The sequence below is a fragment of the Pseudopipra pipra genome, unplaced genomic scaffold, assembly GCF_036250125.1.
Source record: "Pseudopipra pipra isolate bDixPip1 unplaced genomic scaffold, bDixPip1.hap1 HAP1_SCAFFOLD_414, whole genome shotgun sequence".
NCBI lineage: Eukaryota > Metazoa > Chordata > Aves > Passeriformes > Pipridae > Pseudopipra > Pseudopipra pipra.
This window is the reverse complement of record NW_026990893.1, coordinates 6103-11884: the sequence shown is the minus strand read 5'-3', so window position 1 is coordinate 11884 and position 5782 is coordinate 6103. Positions and strand designations below refer to the sequence as shown.

Sequence of the window (5782 nt, the reverse complement as noted above, 5' to 3'; positions counted from 1 at the left end):
GGTGTGTATTTTAAAAATTGTTGGGAAAATGTCCTGTATGTGAACCAGGAATGCAGGGAAGGAAAATGGACCCTCCTGTAATGCTGCCATATCAGCTGCAGTGGAGACCCCTCCGTGTGCCCTTTGGGAGCTGATTGCCAGGACCCCCGTGGGGCTGGGATCATGGCAGGGTGTTGTAAGCAAGGAATGCCTGGCTTCTAAAAGTCACCAGCTGAGCCTTAGAGGCTTCTTTGCAGAGCTGATTTCAGGCAGCAGAATTGGCCCCCAGGAGGGACTCTGTGCCTGCTCTCCCGTGGCTCCAAGGTGTCTCTGGCCCTTCACGCCGGCACCGAGATTTTCTCGGGAAGGGCCTCAGATCCCCGGACCAGTCTGGGACACAGGCAAGATCCCCCTGCAGTTTAGGACCAAATTGGGCCCCTGGAGGGACAGTGCTGTTGGTGCCCCCCGGGTTGGGGCACCCCGAGGACTCCAGCGCGCACCGAAAGGATTATTCGGGGAGATCCTCGGGGTGCCCGGCCCTGGGGAGCTCAAAGCAAGGTCCCTGCCATGGATTCAGGCATTGCTGAGAGTATCCCAGGGGTCCCTGTCCCTGCTGGACATGGAGCTCTCTAATGGGCTGGAATTGGGTGATAAAAGTGGTGCTCTAAGTGCCAAAGCAGTGTGGGATTGGGATTCAGAAATGAGCAGTGAGGGTCCAATTGGCTGTTTTCTCTTGACTGTGACTGTGAGAGCTGCAGGAGTGCCAGGTGTGTGTTCCAGTCCCCAGCATTTGGTTTGCACATGTCCTGGTCAGACACAGGTCCAACTTCCTCCGTCCTTAACACAACAGAAGGAGTTTGGCTCCTTGTTTTCCTGTGTCTTTGGTGAGGTGTTCACTCAGTACCTTTCTTGGAGCTGCTGTTGGATGAAGAGGTGCCCCCAGTTCACCTGTAAGGGCCTGGTTTTCTTTCCTACTTCTCCCAACTTGTCCAGGAGATGGAATTCCAGTGCTGTAGAACAGATGGCTTGTGGTGCTCCCAAAAGGAGCCTTTGTGCCTTCAGGGTAAGTTGTGTTGCCACTGGAGCTGTTGGGAGAAGCAGAGGGTTGGCAGGGAGAGGCCTGGAATGATGTTGCTGTGGCACAGATGTTGCTCCCTGGCAGGTTCTTGGGTTGGATTCCTTGGCTGCCACTTGGCAAGGCCTGGAAGGGCCTCAGTTGTGTTGGGAACCAAACCTGGAATGGGAAAGCAAAGGTGGGGAGGTTCTGGTTTCAGAAAGGATCACTGCCTTCTCTTTCTGCAGGGACACTGAGCTGGTCCAGCTGTGGCAAGAAGAGCAAGTGGGCTGTGAAGGTTTGGAGCAGTCTGGAAGGTTTCTCGTGCCCAAAGGATCCTGGAAGTGCAGCCCTGGAGGCATCAAGAATAGTGACAAGTGCTCCAGTTCTTGTGAAGCTCAACTGTGTAAAACATTTATGGAGCTAAAATTCCACAGCCTTGAGCTGTTGGGTCCCAAATAATACTGGAGGGAGAGGCAGAAAATCCCCCTGCTGCTGGGGCTGAACTGTGTGCAGTGAGGGGGCAGGATGTGGCCCTGATGCCTGAGTGCTCTCCAGCTCCCCAGGCTGGATCCCAACTGTCAGCCCCTGGCTCCATCCTTTGAGAAGATGGTGTTCCTGCAAGCCCAACTGCTGTGCTGGTGGTCCTGGGGGCACCTCCTGCCCTGGCCTGCTGTGCCTGTGTTTGTGTTGCAGCTCAATAAAGTCCCTTTCAGGGGTGATTGTGTCATTTTGGTGTCAGTTCCTCACCCCTCTTCCCCTGCCCCCGTGGCTGCATCACTGGCTTGTTCCTAAATGAACTCTTCCCTGCAGCAGTTCCCTGCTGCTCTCAGCGAGGGTGGAGCTGAGGCCCCTGAGCCAAGGGAAAAAGGATCCATCCAAGGCAGGCCAGTGCTCCCCCCTGCTTTCCTCCAGCCTCCTGTGTTTCCAGTTCCCATCCCTGCTGGACACACAGCCTGTTCCCAAACAACCCCTGTTCCTGTTCTCTCTCTGTGTCTCCCCTCACAACTCCCCTCCTCTAATCTCCAGGTGCCCAGCACCCTGTTTCTGAGGGGCATTCCTGGGCTGCTGCCCCCCCATTCCTTAGAACTGAAGTGCCCAGAGCCCCAAGTGCAGAGAGGTCTGCAGGGAATCAGTGCCCAGAGCTGCCCGTGCCTGCCTGTGTTCCTGCAGTTCTCCTTCCTGTTCTCCCTGGGCTGGAGAGACCTGCCTGCCCTGGGTTTATTGGAGCAGAGGGATGGGATTACATTGGTGCAGAAGGGATGTTCACAGACACTCCTTTTCTGACAGGCAGTGCCATTTCCCTTCTGCCTTTCCCAAGTTTTCCCAAGTGCTGCCCAGCACGGGGATCCATGTGCTGGGACAGTGACTGGCAGGAGGAAGGGGAGCCTTGGCCTCACCTGCCCAGCTCAGGTGGGTGGCACAGAATGGGGGTGGGCTGGCAAGGCATGAACATATTTCTGAGTTCTGGAGTGCCTTGAAAGCTTTCCCTGTCAGGTTTCTCTCCCTCCTTTCCTGGGCTCCAGCATCCCAGGTGTCTCTTCCTTTGTCCAAAGTCCAGTGGCAGAGGATGGACTGACTCCCAAGGGAGGTTTGGAATGAAAAGGGTTCTGTTCCAATGGGGCAAGGAATGCAGTAAGAAAGGTGAGCCTCCTTTTAGTGCCTGAAAGAGATAGGAATGAAAATGCTGGAGAAGGTCCCATTTTATTTGGTGTCCCCCTGCATTTTTCATGGCTCAAACTCTCTAGTGAGCAATTGAAGAGAAGGGTGAAGGGCAGGAGCCTTTGACTTGCCCAGTGCCCTTAATTGCCTTGTTCTCCTCTCTTCCAGGCCAGGCCAAAGCCCTGCTCCAGCCCAGCTCTGCCAAGTGCCCTGGGCTGGGAGCAGCCAAAGGCAAGAGGCTGCAGCCCCGCCGGCCGGGCTGGGGGCTCCTGGTGCTGCCCGTGGGGTGGGGTAAGTCAGAGGGACACGTTTCTCTCCTCCTGCTGTTGGCATTTGCTCCCTGGGCACTGGATGTGTAAGGAAGGAGGGAGTAGCAGGGAAGGGCAGTATTTCCAAACTGTCTGAATGTTGCCCCCAGGTCTGGGATGGAGCAGCCATGGGGGTGGTTGGGTTTGGCCTGGGCCGGTCGGGATCAGCCATAAAGGACCCACCAGACCCTGAACCCTCCCTGGATATGTCCAGCCCCTCAAGTTGTTAATTTTCCACAGAGGACGAAGTATTGGTACTTGCTTCTGATCTGTGGAGAATTTCCTTTGGGATGATCAACCAGAGAGTGTATCAGTGCAAAGCATCTATTTAGGTCTTTGTTTGTTTGTAATTTCCTCTCTGGCTTCAATGAGTTTGGTGTGCTCCTGTTAAGGAAGCAGCGTGTTTTTGCCTTGAAATTTGGGGTGATTTGGTTTGTTTAGGGTTTTTTCCCCCACTGACTCAGGCCTTCCAACTCCTGATGGACTGGAGTGATGAGTGCTCTCAGCACAGGGTATTTCTTGATATTGTGTGGCTTTCCCTCAGCTGTGGGTGAGGAATTGTGCAAGCAAGGCCTGTGTGCCCGTGGGTGTCTCCCGTGGGTGTCCGTGTGGCAGGGCTGGGACAAGGACTCGTGCAGGGATCCAGCTGGCACTGGAGCTGCTGCCATCCTGAGCCACTGCCAAGGGCTGGGGAGAGACCATCTGGAAGGCTGTTGCCAGCATTCCATTGGGAGCTGGATCTCCCTCCAGCTGCAGCAGCCAGGGGAGGGTTCTTCCTTGTGCAGCCCAGTGGCTTCTGCTCAGGCTGGCCCAGAGTGGGGCTGGGGCAGGTTCTCCAGGGAACTGGAGCCAGCCCTGAACGGGGCTCTGGAGAGCAGGAGCTGCAGGGACTGAGGTTTGCAAAGCTGGGCTGAAGTTTGTCAAAGCAGCAGAACATTCTCATTCTGGTGGGTTTTTGGAGTCTGTGTTGGTGCCCAGGAGAACTGGGTCAGACTGGGCTTTGTGGTGCCAGAGCTGCCCCCCTAAATGTGGCAGGCTGTGTGTGCTGGCAATGAAGTGCTATCCCAGAGGCTGATGGTTTCTGTCTCCAGGTGTGCCCAGGACGCTGCTAATGCCCAGGGATCTGCTCTGGGTCCAGGCTGTCCGTGCTGGAGGGCCCTGGTGGCTGCAGTCCCTGAGCCTGCAGAGACAGAGAGAGCCCCGGCCCGAGGGGCCTTTGGCCCCTTGTCCTGAATTTGGGGTGAGCCTGGGAGCGTGTGGAGGGTGAGAATGAGGGCTGTGCTTCCAATGCATCACCCCTGGGAAGATCCTGTTGTTCCAGAGCACTGGGGACAGTTTGGGCTTGGCAGCTTCAGAGCTGGGTTGGAGCAGCCCCTGGAAAGAATCAGGAGAGTGGAGGTTTGTCCCAGTGGTGCTTTCACGCCCCACTGGACAGTCTGGGCTTTGTGTTTGAGGTTGTCCTGTGTTTGCTCTGCAGATAAGGGGCCCTTCCCAATTCAGCCCAGCAGATCCCAAGGGCTCTGACAGGAATATTTGTTCTTTCCTTCCCTTTGGGAGAACTTCATCTCCAAACTGCCACGAGCAATTCCTTAATTTCTCCTGGAGAAATCCAAGTGTCAGAGGCAGTTTCCAAGGAGGCCAGAAGTGTCTTTGGGGCAGAGAGTGCTGCCAGCTGCGTGTGCCTGTGCCCAGCCTGGCACTGCCCACAGGGACACACTGGGCACTGCCCAGGAGAGGGAACAAAACCACTGCCTGCCAGAGGGTTTGTCCTGGGCCATCAGGCCTGGGGCAGGAATTGGACTGGGCAACTCCATCAGCTGCTCTTCCCTCCCCCACAAAGCCCCATCCCCTGGGCATTAATGACGTGCCCTGTGCCCAGCGCTCCCTGTTCACCCAACTGAAACCAGAGCAAGGCTTGCTTTGCTTGGAACAACTTTAAATGACTTTAAAACAAAATAAAGCACTTTGTTCTTTTTTTTTTTTGTTTTAGATGCTGGAATTGGCTCTCTGGGTGTGTGCTGAGCTCTGGCTGCAGGGGACTGTCAGGCCTTGGTGGCTGTGAGCACAAAGAATGTCCATCCTGAGGTAAACTGGGGTAATCAGCAGTGGACACGTAGGGAAAGTTTTGGGGGGAAATGTCTGAGGTAATCTCCATGTTAGAGAATGAATATTGAGAGGTGAACAGGAGGTACTCAGTGGTGGACCTGTAGGGGAAATTGTGGGGGTCAAATCTGTGGCAATGTGCAGCAGAGGGAAGGAACATTTTGGAATCAAGTGAGGCAGTCAGTAGGGGAGAGGCTCAGGAATTTCTGAGGGTCAAACTGGAGCAAATCTGCAGGGCAGAGAATGAATATTTGGAGGTCCAACAGAGGTAACCAGGAGTGTGCAGGTAGGGAAGAGTTTGGGGGTTAAAAAGGAGATAATCTCTGGGAAGAGAATGACTCTTTTGTGTTCAAAGAGAGGTAATCAGGAGTGGGCTGGAAGGGGAAACTCTGGGGGTTAAAAAGGAGGTTCATTCTGTCCAGGGCAGGGAATGAACACACTGAGGTAACCTGAGGTGATGAGTGGGGACAGACCCAGAAAACTGTGGGTGTTAAAGTTCAGGGAATGTGCTGGGAAGAGAAGGAATGTGTTGAGGTAAAGATGAGGCACTGGGTGGCAGACAGGTGGGGAGAGGTTTGAGATGAGCTTGAGGTGTGTGGGGGGTGCAGAATGACCCTCTGTGGGTACAAAGGAGCTGGTCAGACATGGACAGGTGAGGCAAATGTTGGGAGTGAAA

At 54.9% G+C, this 5782-nt stretch overlaps 1 long non-coding RNA gene across 1 annotated transcript; it reads left to right on the top strand.

The window, feature by feature from the left end:
* Positions 1 to 2861: 2861 nt before the first annotated feature.
* LOC135408396 (uncharacterized) lies at positions 2862 to 5397 on the top strand. Its single transcript, XR_010427579.1, has 3 exons — positions 2862 to 2986; positions 4095 to 4266; positions 4994 to 5397. It is a non-coding gene; the product is annotated as an uncharacterized LOC135408396 (long non-coding RNA).
* The last annotated feature ends 385 nt before the right edge of the window (positions 5398 to 5782 follow it).